Below are 13,850 nucleotides of genomic sequence, written 5' to 3' on the forward strand. Positions count from 1 at the left end.
TTAGATTCTTAAAGTTGTTCTTAATAAATAATAACTGTGAAGATGTATTTTTACTGTAAGTATATACAGAATGTATCACATACTCAGAATCTTTTAAAAGAAATATTATAGACACATAGTGACTATGCATTTTTCGGTCATAATCTAACACTTTATCGACACGGTGAAACAATATTGAAGGATGTCTATATTATTGGTAATGTGTTCATTTCTTTTTATTTTGTTCTAGAACAACACACCCAGTACTTAGTCCTCCTCCGCCATCTTGTTCTCCTCCTCCTCCATCTTGAGTGACATAGACAGCTTCCTGTTCCCTAGAAACTTACAGTCCAAGGCCTACCTTCCAGCTAGTGCAACTTCCCCCCCCTCTCCTCCCTTGGCCCTACCGGCCAAGAGAGTCTCTCTCCCTCAAGTGTGGTTTGTTGGGGAATGCATAGAGAGCTGCAAGGGATTGGGAAGACTGGCCTTTCTTGATTTCTCTGATGGAAATCATTCCATAAGCAGAAGTATCTTACTGGATCCTGGCCCAGAACATACCACTGGGAAACAGTGAAGACAGAAAGGATAGGCAGGTGATGACAGGCTGCATATAAATTGAGTATTGAGGAGAGAAATGGAGAGTTTTCACCATATGTATGATCTGGGAGGCAATTCTATGAGGAGAGAACAGCAAGGGAGCAGGATTTTTGATTGGCTGAATTTCATAGTGTTGGAGGAGCCAAAGATTTGGAGGTGCATCATCATTTGCATTGAAGACACGTCGACCCATACCAGTAGAGCTCAGATAAGCAATGTGATACAGATGCACATGAGTACCTGCATCCATCCAGCTGGATTTCCTTGCTCTTGTGGAAGAAACATAAGTTATACTTCATACAATATATTTATGGGTTCAGTTTCATCCCAGGACATTTTTTAGAATAACCTAAGAAAAAGACTGGAGGGCCCAGAACCATACTTTAAAATGTCTTGTCCAAAATATATAGCTAAAAAAATATCAGAATAGCAGATGTTCAGATGATTTTGCTCCTAAAATATATTTAGGATTCTAATTTTAGAACAGCTTGGCATGGTAATACAATTGTTGTCTTAATACTTTTATGACTTAAGAGGATTGTATTGAATACAGTGGACCCTCTACTTACGGAATCCATATTGGAACGGTGGCTGCAGGTCGAAAAGTCTGTAGGTCGAGTCTCCATTTACCTACAATGCATTGAAAACTGATTAATCCCGTAACCAGCCATTTTTGTTCCATTTTTGTTCCATTTTGTTTTTTTTTCTGGTCTGTAGGTCGATTCTCCGGCTGCAAGTCGAACCTAAATTTTGCAGCCAGAGAAGTCTGTAACTCGAAAAGTCTGTAAGTCGAGGGTCTACTGTACCAGTTTCAGATCTATTTTGTAGCTTTCCTGTATCCTGAAAGTAAGACTCCCAAAAAGAGCAAAACTTTCCATTCATACTCCAAAGTTCATTGCAGCAGTGCAGTGCTCTGGATGGATCTTGTTTTCTACTACATTTCACACCTTTCTTTGCCTCACTGGGAGCAGGTGTGATGACTTAGCAAACATGAAAGAGGACATTTTCCTAGATAAACCCACCAGGTTGCATACCTCAGTCTCAAAAGAAAATGTTGTATTGCTTTTTGTTTCAGATGTATTTTTGTTTCATTCACTCACACAGCTAGAAGGAATCTTGGAGGTCAACCCTTCTAGTTGATGCAGAATTGTGGGATACAATAACTGACTGATGGTTATCCAGTTGCTCCTTAATGCTTCCACAAAAAGAGAATTTGCTCTCTCCTAGCCTATGGCAGTCTGTTCTTCTGTCAAGCACTTTGTTGGAAAGTTTTTCTTAAATCTGCTTGTCTACAGTTTCCACACATTCAGACAGGAGACCTCCCCCCACAGGATCTCTATGTCAATGTAAAAATGAAAGAGACTCTTTAACTTTTCTATTTACACGTTGCCTTCCGGCCACACTCTTTTCTTTTCTGTCTCTCTTTTGCATACAACATACAAAACTCCCCATGAAAGAAAAAGAGGAGGAAAAAAAGAAAAAAACAATAACATCTCTTCCTTTGCTTTTTTAAGTGTTGAGTTTTCTTATCTTCTGAAGCAACTGGTTCATTAAGCACTCCACAATGCCAGAAATCTAAACCAGAAGGAACTTTGGCAACAGTGGCAAGGCTTGCTTTAAGCCTATTGCCAGTGATCACACGTGTTAGGAACAGACTAAATTACAGTGCGTTCATCTCCCCCCCCCCTAAAAAGAGTAGAAGCCGGTAACAGGGGCTGCAAAAGCTGTGTGTTGTGGTGCCCTCGGGGCAAATTGGAGTAAATTGGTCCTCCTGTCATGTGACACCAGAAAAAAGAGGAGATCATTCCATCCCAGCAACATACCAAACAGATCAACAAATGCCTTGTCTGAACATGCTCTCAATTTCCGTCCTAAACATGCACTGATAGAGTGAATATGCACAAGAACGTATCTAAGGGCATGATTGCACAGAGAAATAGACTGCAATTTAAACCTATTGTGGAGTGGTGTGATTTATTTCCTGGCAATCACACAACACACAGGGAAATATGCATCAGCCCAGCCCTAGCCATGCCCAAGCTGGGCCTTTCTGGGGCCAGGCTGGAGCGATTCTCTGGCAGATGGACAGGTCACTTTAAGGGCGATCAGGCACACACCTTTGAGAGTGTCTGCTCACACCCTGACTTTAGCTGATGGTTTTGTCAGATACTTAATTTTTTTCAGGACGTGCTATATTAAATTCCTGTATTGAGTGCTTATGTCAAGAAGAGAAGAGATGCACATCCAAACCCAACCGTGTACCTTTGTGATAGGTGCAATCTCCTCATATGTTCTTCAGAAAGATTACACTCAGCAAACTGAATTATTTTTCAAAAACACCCTGGAAAAGAGCTTTTTAACAAAATCCCTTTTTGACTTGGAATCCCATTAGGATTGCAATTTTCTCATAAATAACGTAATTAGGTCTGAATCTTAAGCCCATGCCTCCTTGGTCCTTCAAATCTTTCATTTATATGAGGGACAAGGCAAAATAAAAGTGAAAGGGATACCACATTTGATGCCTGTAAGATTTCCTTTCATTTTCTCCTTTCCCCCACCCCAGTGCTTTGTAATTTGCAATATATTGCCAGAGCTACATTCCCGTCACCAGGGAGTATGGGATCTGTACTGTAGGAACTCTAGTGCTCTAGATTTTCCCAGGCTGCTTGGCATACAGGGCACTGCAGTTACAACACTGGACACAAAAGGCATGATAGAAAAAGGGAAGCTTTACTCAGATAACTCCAGGAGGAAGACCAACTATTATTGTAGCCATTCAATATAGGAGCAGGTGCAGTTGCAAAAGAAAGATCACGATGCCAGACAAACTTTTCAGAATCAGGTTGAAACATCTTCTGCCTCTTATAAAAGGCCAAAGAAGACTGCAATTTTGGCATTCTGAGTCTTCTGTTTGAATACAAAAATGCCATTGCTAATTGCATCAGATGGTTCTTAAATTAGCAAGAAAACTGCAGCAGAAACTGAAGCTTGGAAAAGTTACCTTTCTGGACTTTCTGGTAGTTCTTGTCCAGAAAGAAACTTTTCCAAGTCCTGGCAGGGACTGCCTTTAGGATCAACATTCTGACTTGTTAGATTGGGTACATAGGATTACTTTGGAATACATTGTGATATCCTTGTTTATGGGCAGTGCAGTAACCGTAAGTGATCAAGAGAGTTAAATATCATTTTTTCCACCATTTAACTATGAATGAATAAATGCTAAAAACAGTCTTCAAACAACTTCATTGTTAAAGATGACCTACAAATCTTTAAAAAAGCTTTCTCCTTAGTAAGACACAGAGGGTCTTCAGTGTGTAATAATTGTAAGGATGTTTTTTCTGCTTAAGGTTTGAACTGCATTGAAAAGAATTTTCAGCAAAGACATGTTTTACTGTGTATTCTTAAATTTCAGGTTGGGATAACTGGTAGAAGTCTGCACTCATTAATTTAAGCAAGTGACTAGTAATATTTTATACATTGTTACTCTGTCCAGAATTAAAACAATAATAGTCAGCTAACTTATCACCACTATTTTATTGAAAGGTTTAAGCTTTCTGCAAAAGAAAGCAAAAGAAAACCCTGTGAGTAATATAATCTAGTCATGAGTACAGCTCCCTCATTTCCTTGATTATCCAACTCAAAAAGAAAGAAAGAAAAGCCTAAATTGTAACATTGAATGTTTTTGAATAATAAGATTTCTTGGGCTATCTTGAATGTTCATGACATTCAACTTTTGCCATGGAAATTGACAGCACTTGAGTGTGTGTGTGTAATTTGCATATTCCTATTTTCTGTCCCTTTCCACATATTTCCATTTTACTCTGAAATGCTACAGCCTGCAGTTGTAGATGGAAAATCATTCTTGCTGCTTGGGTAACAAGGGAAACTTCAAAATGTGATTTTCCCCCATCCTTTCTCCAGAACTCCATTTCATTTGTACATATGAGGTGGTTAACAAAATCATAAAGATATGACTATGTTAATATGATCACGTGTCTTTTCAGGTTTATGTAAATATAACAATTAAGTGCCTGAATGTGCCTGTTTTCCTAGTCTGTCACCTTCTGCTGTTTCCTGTTGTATTAGGCCTATTAGATTGTAAGCTTGCAGGCAGAAACTATTTCATTTTCGTAGATTTTTGTAGAGCACCTAGAAAACAGCTGCCCTCCTTCCACCTCCGGCTGCTGCTTTTGTTGTTATTGCTCTTACCAGCTGCTCTCCCTTTGGCTGGCAGTTTATGATTAGTGGATGCAGTAAGGATGGTAAGTGGATATAGCCCATGAGCCTCTGCTCTGCTATTGGTAGTTTTTCTCTTTGCTGGAAGCATGCACAGCATACTTGGGATTGTCTTCTTGGCCCTTCCCTCCCTTGTAGCTATTGATATCCCCAAATCACAAGGGGCAGTCCTCTCCAATGCATTATTTTCCACTCTGTACACATCCCTGTAGCAAGGGATGTGTGTCCCACTATCTCTGCTACCTTGTGTAGAGAAGCCCCCAACCCATTCTGTATCTAAGTAAAGGCCATACAGATCAGGACCAGCTTTCCCTGTACTCTTTAGGAGATGTTCCAGCTCTCTCTGTGAACCTAACCTGAACATTTCTGGAACTCTGTTAAAATCTAAACCAAACCAACCCAGTTCTATTTCTGGGAATGGGAAAAATGCAAATGACTATGACCTGGGGAAGGTTACACAACAACTTAATTCTATGACCTACTTCCTCCAAACCCACCTTCCCACAATCATACACATGGCGCTTCGTAACCATGCCATAAAATTTTAGTAAAGTTTAGTAGACTAAGGATGTGACTACATAGCAAAAAAAAAAAAAAAAAAAAAAAAAAAAAAGGTTTGATCCACAGTGTGTTTGCACTTTAGGAACCCAGGTTTCTGTGGGTGTTTTGATGTGGCTGCCCAGAAAACAAGTTGAAAGATTTAGCAGGGGCAGGGGAAGAGAGATCAGTTTGCACAGAGCTCAACAACAGAAGTTGCTTCAAGGTGCTAACAATATACTAATTTCCTATTCCTACCTATTTATTTTATATTATTTAGTTCTCCTAAGTGCAATAGTGTTTTTCAGTGCTTCTTAATTTTTTTAAAAAGAAACTGTGCAAAAGACTAGAGGTGCTCAACTGAGGGGAACGAAACATCCCCTCAGCTGAGTACCTCCAGGATCAGGCAATCAAATTGGGCAGAAATAAGGAAAAGTTATATCAAACTGATTGGAACAAACAAGATATGTCATGTTCCATGTTCAGTAACCATACTTCTGACATGAGTCTTCACGCATTCACCAGAAAGTTCCACTTCTTCATAGCAAAGAAACCACCAATGATGATGCAGATATTTATTTATTTCTTTTTAATTTAAATGTATAGCATAGGGACACAAAGTGACTTACAGAATAGAGGAGGCAGAAAATACCAGTACATGAATTGCTATGTCAGCAATGTCATTAATTATATGATGATGTGGAAAAAAGAAAAGGAGAGGGTGTGAGAGAGAAATGCAGCATTTCCACAGACAACAAAAGCACTCTTTTCTCTGCATCAAGACTGTGCATCAAGTTCTTGTGGTAGTTCCAAATTTACATGCTGTTATCAGAGCTATTCCTGGTTCTGTGTCACACACCACTGTGTCACACACCATGTCATGATTTCAGGGTCTGATTTCCAGGGCTAATTAAAGCTGGGGAGAGGGAAAACCCAGCAGCCCCTTTCAACACCAGCCCCAAAGATCATTTTATTGATAAAAAGTGCCACCATCCCTCTGTTGTTCACAGTAACAGAACACTCTGCACATGCTCAAAGGACAAAACACCTTGGTAGTCTTGGCCATTAACAGAAATGGCCATTAACTTGGCTTTAGAATTGAACCAAAGGTAGCTCTGCACCCACTCCACTGGACAGTTTAAAAAGAGTTAACTTTATTAAAGACAGAACAGGTAACTGTCTAAGGAGCTAAGCAGTAGTTTGCCTGAAAATAAGGGACCCTACTTGACAGCAAGCAGACTGGAGCAGGGCGGCGTGCAACTTAGCCTCACTGGAAGACCCTGAAAGCAGCCACTGAGAAGGCCGTCTCTCAAGTCCTCACTAGCTGTTTCTTTCTGCTTTGCATAAGTAGCTCACACAGCAACTGCAGACTTTATCTAGGACAGTACAATTGCAGGAGAAAATATACTAACTGAAAGGGAAATCAATATGCCTATATACAGAAGTATCTGAAGTTGTTCTGCCGCATGAGGTGGGAATTCATAGTGCTATTCCTGCTACTGTATATGCCATTCCCACATGGTGGATTAAGAAGCTAAAGGAAGAGGAGGAAGAACCAACTATGACAAAGATGGTAATATCAGCCTGCCTGCAGCAGGGGATGAAATGGCTGTACATCACAGTTTAGTGGCCAGGTCTTCTTAGAACTGTTTAAAAAAATTATTGTGGCAGTCATGGCACTTTCATTCTTACATTTCCGGCATTTGTGAATCTTACTTTCTCGGAAGGGGCTTTAGACAATGATAAGGAAATAATAAGCTTGCAGAACTAATTAGTTTGAAATACAATCTGTTCGTATTTTTCTGGGGATTATGGATCTATGAACGGCTTTCTCAGTCATATATCCTACCGAATTAACTCCGTATTAGTAAATGTGCAATATGAAATTAGGCCACCCAGATTCTGAGAATTGGAATATGGCACTCTTAGCAATGATATCCTAACCACAATAAACATAACTGAGAACATAAAAGTATCACTACAAGACATCTATTGATGTTTGAATAAGGAGAACTTCTCATCATGCATACAAAGAAAAGCAAGGAATCAGATATATAAATGAATGCTATATATATGAGAGAGAGAGAGAGAGAGAGAGAGAAAGCATTCATTTATATATCTGATTCCTTGCTTTTCCTTGTCTGCATGATGAGAAGTTCTCCTTATATATATGGTCAACTCCCTGAGTCCCCTAATAAGGCTACACAGAAGGTCAGGGGATCATGCTGAATGGGAGAGGACCAAGCATGGGAAAAGGAGATCCTTGAAAATAAGGTGGAGAGACACTTTTCACAACTGAAGACCTTCTTCACCACAAGAAGCAAACCCAAGAACCTGTCACGAATCTGTCTCCGTCTCTCCCGGTCAGCTCCCACGTGGCTTCCTTCTGCAGTTTGGGATCTTTCCTTCCAGTGATCCTCCTCCTGCAAAATTCTGGGTTTGCTGCTTCTTGCTCCTCTGTTAACTGGGCTGGAGGATTACTCACATAAGACCACAATCCATCTCTTCTTAACAGCATTTCTGCCTTCACTGCCCATGTTCTATAGTTTTTGTCATTCAGCCTGTTTATTGCTAATCCTCCTATGCTTCCCGTGCTGTACGCCATCCTGCCTTCTCTTGCAGTTCTCTGTTTCCTTTCCCCTCCTGGGCTAACAGACGAACTGTCTTCTCCCAAATCTTCTATGTCACTGCCACTTTCGCTCTCTTCCTTCATTTATATGCTTCACCCACGTTACTCACCACCGTCTTGACTTTATCTGGCTTGTGCAGCACACGTTTCTGGGCCCATAACCCCTGTCACGGATTTGGCGACAGTAGAAATACGCAGAGTTATTGAAGACACTTACAAGTTCTTCTTTTGTTGCAAGACGGTTTTATTTACAAGAATTTACAGATATTTACAGGCAGGCATCTCAACAGCATGGCAGGAACTCTTTATACAATCGGGCATAATGCATGGCAGCAAGTGATAGAGGAGAAAGAGAAAGACACAAAGACACTGTCCACTTATATACATGTACATGGCATTTTTAGTCCAATCAGAAGACAGATGACTTCATCCTTTGCACCTGGTCTTCTTCTGGTTTCAAGACATTGCATCATCTCCAGAATGATTCAGCATTCTCACATCTGTGCACAGTGGCAGCTCGTTAATGATACACTTATACATGTTCAGGCCTACAAAATTTCTATATTCTGACAGAACCAACCCTTGGTTTTAACATGATTTAAAATGATAGCTGAAAAGTAATTATAAGTCAAGAAGTCAATAAATTTTCTCAACCAAATAATTTGAAGAAAAAAAATTGTTTGCCTTTATTCTGAAATAAACTGCATTTTGCCATGGTCAGTAGATCAAAATACATTTGTTATTGTTCTTGCCTATTTACATGGCTTATTTACATTAGCAATTCAGGACTGAAAGTGTAGTAGAAATTTCTTGGCCTTGCTGCAGATTTTAGTTATTACTCTTTATCTCATTCTTTTAAATTGAAAGCCTCCATCACAAATACTGGCTTTTATTTTCACTCAGTGCAATGCTTAGAATTAAAGATATACACAGATGTGTCATATCCCAGATACATCTGGACAGAGAGATGGTAGGTTCAGATGGCCATCTTATTCCTTTTCATGTCTACATGGTAAAGGTAAAGATAAAGGTTCCCCTTGACAATTTTTGTCCAGTCGTGTTCGACTCTAGGGGGCGGTGCTCATCCCCGTTTCCAAGCCATAGAGCCAGCGTTTTTGTCCGAAGACAATCTTCCGTGGTCACATGGCCAGTGCGACTTAGACACGGAACGCTGTTACCTTCCCACCGAGGTGGTACCTATTTATCTACTCGCATTTACATGTTTTCGAACTGCTAGGTTGGCGGGAGCTGGGACAAGCGACGGGCGCTCACTCCGTCGCGTGGATTCGATCTTACGACTGCTTGGTCTTCTGACCCTGTAGCACAGGCTTCTGCGGTTTAGCCCACAGCGCCACCACGTCCCTAACCATGTCTACATGAGGATGGAGAAATAAGATAGGAGCCAGTGAACCACCTTGCTGCTTTGGTCATTATGTTTTAAAATTCAGAAAAGTGATGTTCAAATTCTCGGAAAGCAATAATTGTTTTGAAAAGAACTTGGATCCCAGTATTTAACCTTGCCCATCTTCATGAGACGGTGACTGATGACCAACAGAAGTACCTTCAAAGCAGTGCTTCTATAAGGAATGTGATTAAACCAATTAGACCTTTCCACAAATCAATCTATCTGGGAAGAAATGTCATTTTTCATAGGAACTGTTGATTGTATGTCAAAGGCAATTGTTTAGTGTAGAAAAACCAGTTTCAGTGAAATTCACTTTGATATAGATTAAAAAGAGGTAGCCATATTAGTCTGCACAAGTATATCAGGCAAAATTCAAAGGGAAAAAAAGAAAAAAATTAAAAATAACAAAAGACAACATCCTTGTGGCTGCTTAAAGACTTTTATATTTTAATGTGAGCTTTTGTGGATAAAGTCTACTTCTTCTGACATATGGAATTAAAAAACAACATCCACATTCCATTTGTCTGAAGAAATGGACTTGATCGATGGAAGCTCATATTAAAATATAGTAATCTTTAAGGTTCCAGAAGGTTTTTGTCTTTTGTTATTTTATATTTTTGCAATTTTTTTAAATTTGGATTTCACTTAGGTTTCTTATATTTAAACTCCTACCAAAGTTTTTTTTTCCTATTGAGTCCATTTATATTATAGCAACAGTGAGCCGACATAAGAGCAAGCTTACGAAGACAAGCTATGGAACTGCTGCTACTGTAAAGACATATGAATATGCATTATTTCTTGTGAAGCCTGTCACAACCACTGCATTAGTGGTATTCAAAGGTCATTTTGTATATTTTGATTGGTGCAATCATTTCATGCTGAGGCTGCAGGGACCACCTTCTTTATGACACTTCCAGGCTGTTAACCAATTAAATCCAAGTGGGTGTAACACAGCTCTCTGCCCATAATTTACATGAGATCTGCAGGTGTCCTATCTCGTTCCCAATTAAGCGGTATGCTGTTTGGTCTCCTCCTGGGCCCCTCTGTCCTTGCATCCTTATCTCCGTGCCAGGCAAAGCAACTCTGTAAAACAGTCTCATAACATTCTATTGCTTTCAAATTCATCTTACACAGAACCATCCTTATATGACTACAAGTCTCAGTTTCCTTGAATTTCTCACACACCATATCCTTAAAAGATATATGCCTGGAGAAGAGATATATTGTGAAATTTTAAGTATGCCACTATAATGACTTTTTAGATCAATATTTCTTTCACTTTCATCTGTTATTAATAGAAACATTTTTGTCTCTTTAGCTGTGTGACTATTTTATGCAGTATCATCATGATGGTATCCTGCTGGCTGTCACAAAATTAGCAGCCAGCAGGAAAAAGCAAGCTCAGCTGGGAGATTCTCCACAATTTACATCCATTTAGGTGTCATCAGAATTATAGATCAGCAAGTTTAAAGTGCAACACTTCTGGAAGTGAAGGATTGACTAGCTGCACGCTGTTGCCCAAGGGATGACTGAGTGTGGTTGCATTGCTTTCCCACTCTTCAGGGAAACTTATTTTATGTTCCTTTTAGTGAACATGCAATAAAAGCAGGGAGAAATTTGATCTTGACTTTCGCAGAAACAAAAAGAACTTGCTGGAGAGACACTGTAACTGAGCTGCACAAGGCAAGAAGTAGTCGGAAAGCTTGGAGACTATTGAAAAGACTGAGCAACAATCTAAACAAAAGAACACTGTATGCAAATATAACCCTCAACCAAATAGCACACCAACTGCTCCTGCCAGGGAAGACTGACCAACACAAAATTAAAAATAAAACATCAAAGGGATAGAGTGAATCCAATGAACTTTCTATTATCTTCATACTGGCAAAACTAGAGGAAGTAGAGGAAGCCATAAGAAGATGTAGCAATGGCAAAGTGTTGGAATTTGATGATATCCAGATGGAGCAAATTAAGCATTTTGCAAGAGGCAAAAGGGCCTCGTGGCACAGTGGTTAAACTGCTATACTGCGGTCAAAATGGTGCTCACAACCCGGGGTTCAATGCCAGGTAGCTGGCTCAAGGTTGACTCAGCCTTCTATTCTTCCAAGGTCAGTAAAATGAGTACCTAGCTTGCTGGGGGGGGGTAATGTGTAGTCTGCATAATTAACTTGTAAACTGCCCAGATAGTGCTTAAAGTGCTATGAGGCAGTATATAAGCAGCACACTTTGTTTTTTGGGCACAACACTGTTTACCATCAATTGCTGCTTGAAAAGCTCTCCCTTCTTACTAAAGATCATGGACTTACAGAAATGGTCACATTCTACTTCAGTATCAAAGAATTTTTTTATTGAATTTCAAGGGAACCACAGTCTCTGGAGAAGTCACAGGAATGGCCTCCCACAGCATCCTGGAATCATTACACTTTAACATTTACACAAAAGATCAACCAACATTCTGGTTCTCCAGAAGTTTCGTCTGTACTAATGATCTTATCTTAACAGTCCAGAGAGAAACTTTTGAGGCCCCCAAGTAGCAACTAAACTCTGCATTAGAAAATCGTTCCTTATATTATAAAAGCAACTAGCTGAAACCAAACCCTTTAAAGACACAGGCCCGTGCCTTACACTTGAAGAATAGAAAAGCAGAGAGCAAGCTCCAAGTTATCTGGGAAGGCAAGATTATGGAGCTTCACCCTATCCCAAAATACTGTATTAAGTGTCACTATGGATTAAAGCCTGGTCTACAAAAACATTTTTCTTTCTTTTTAAAATAATATTTATTTTTAACAACTAAAAATAGGGTAGGTAAAAGGAAATAGGAGGAAAGGAAAAGGGTTAGGGGGAAAGGAGAGCACAAAGTATGCAATCATCCAATCTATTCATATTACAATAACAAATCAACTTTCTGCTTTTTAACAATTTGATTACCCCCCAGCTTTCAGCTTACAGTTATGTTTTAGATTAAATCTATGTTACTCCAACACTGTCTGGGAACCGAAGCCATTTGTATACTAAATCCCATCATTCAATTTCCTTTTGGATTGGCCAGTCATTCAACATGTCTGAAAGAATATCCATTTCTGCCACTTGCCATATTTTCTTAGTAAGTTCCTCTTGTTTCAGTAACTCTGCTTTCTTCCATTTTTTGGAAGAGAAGGGTGAATCCAGAACAACAGTCCAATTTTTAACATAACATTTTCTGACTGTAGTAGCTAAATAGATCACTGGGTAACTCTTTATCCCATCTATGTTACCTAGTATCATGCTCAATAAAAGCAGTTCTGGGGTTAATGCAGCTTCATTTAACTGTTGTTTAATATCTGATTACTTTTCTTTCATTTGAACTTCTATTTGGCTAAGACATTCATTTACTTGCTGAAATCCTGCTGTTATTATCTTTTGCATGGTAATCTGCCATTCTTTGTCTGATTTTTGTGCCACTATTACCAAATTTTGAGATTGGGCAGACAAGGTCTCCAACATGTGATGTTTTAATTTTTTGGAGGCCATTTCGATATTTCCAATGAGTAGGGTTTGTATAAATAATACTATATCCTTCACCAAAGTGGCCAACCCTCAAATATCTTTATGAAGTTTCCACTATTTTATCAACAAACCAAACCCACAATCATAAACCTCCCCTAGGTTCTTCCTCCCATCTTTTCACAGATGTTATAATATATAAATCAACCTGTGGTATCTACCCTCGTGCCCCTTAGCTTGACCTTCAAGCCCCAGAGCACACAAAGGTAAATAAGCCTCACTCTTTTCACTTGCTGCCACCAGGTGATCTCTAAATCACCATTACTTCAGAAAGATTCAGGTCCACGCTTCAAGCTCTTTTAAATAAAACTTTGGTTTATTGATTACAGAGATTCATAAATATCTTCAGTAGATAATCACATCTAAATTTCCCAAACTACACACTCTATTACTCTGTCTCTTTCTCTTTACACACTGACTCAATCTGACTTAAACTCACTTAATCTGCCTTCTGACTCCGCCTCTTATAGCATCTCTCTTGGCTCCACCTCTCAGCAACATGAATATTCATAAACCATTACATCATACAACAAGAACCATAGATCTAATAAATGGAGAACGCTACACAACCTTTAGCCCAACAATTTAAAATACAACCATGGCAAAATATCCCTTTTTCTCCAGAAACCTAACAAAGTTCTATTATCAGAGTCCCGCACAGTCCAGCCAAAAGTCCAGACTAAACAGTAGTCACAGGGTTTCAGTGTCTCCAATAGATATCCTTATAATCTATCTAATGTTCTTTCCATTAATCCAAAGATTCAATAAAAAAACTCATCCTGGTTTTCCTAGTTCCTCAATCCAGTCGACCATGTCATCTTGATGTTATGTTTCTCAGTCTGTTTTCTTGCTTCTAAAAGCTATTCCTCCTTCTCCAAAAACCTGATTCTATTATTAGAGTCTCACACAGTCTAGGGAAAAAAG

General features: G+C 39.3%; 1 long non-coding RNA gene across 2 annotated transcripts in view; it reads right to left on the reverse strand.

The window, feature by feature from the left end:
• The window catches only part of LOC144588557 (uncharacterized), a 57,119-nt gene that overhangs the window by 15,347 nt on the left and 27,922 nt on the right, over positions 1-13,850 (reverse strand). Inside the window, exon 1 of one of the 2 annotated variants that reach the window (XR_013544170.1) lies at positions 1,146-9,172. The exons of the other annotated variant lie outside the window; for it this stretch is intronic. This is a non-coding gene — a long non-coding RNA (uncharacterized LOC144588557). Of the gene's footprint in view, positions 1-1,145; positions 9,173-13,850 lie in introns of those variants that run through there. 2 annotated transcript variants of the gene reach the window in all.

Source organism: Pogona vitticeps, chromosome 4 (assembly GCF_051106095.1).
Source record: "Pogona vitticeps strain Pit_001003342236 chromosome 4, PviZW2.1, whole genome shotgun sequence".
In the NCBI taxonomy this organism is placed as follows: domain Eukaryota; kingdom Metazoa; phylum Chordata; class Lepidosauria; order Squamata; family Agamidae; genus Pogona; species Pogona vitticeps.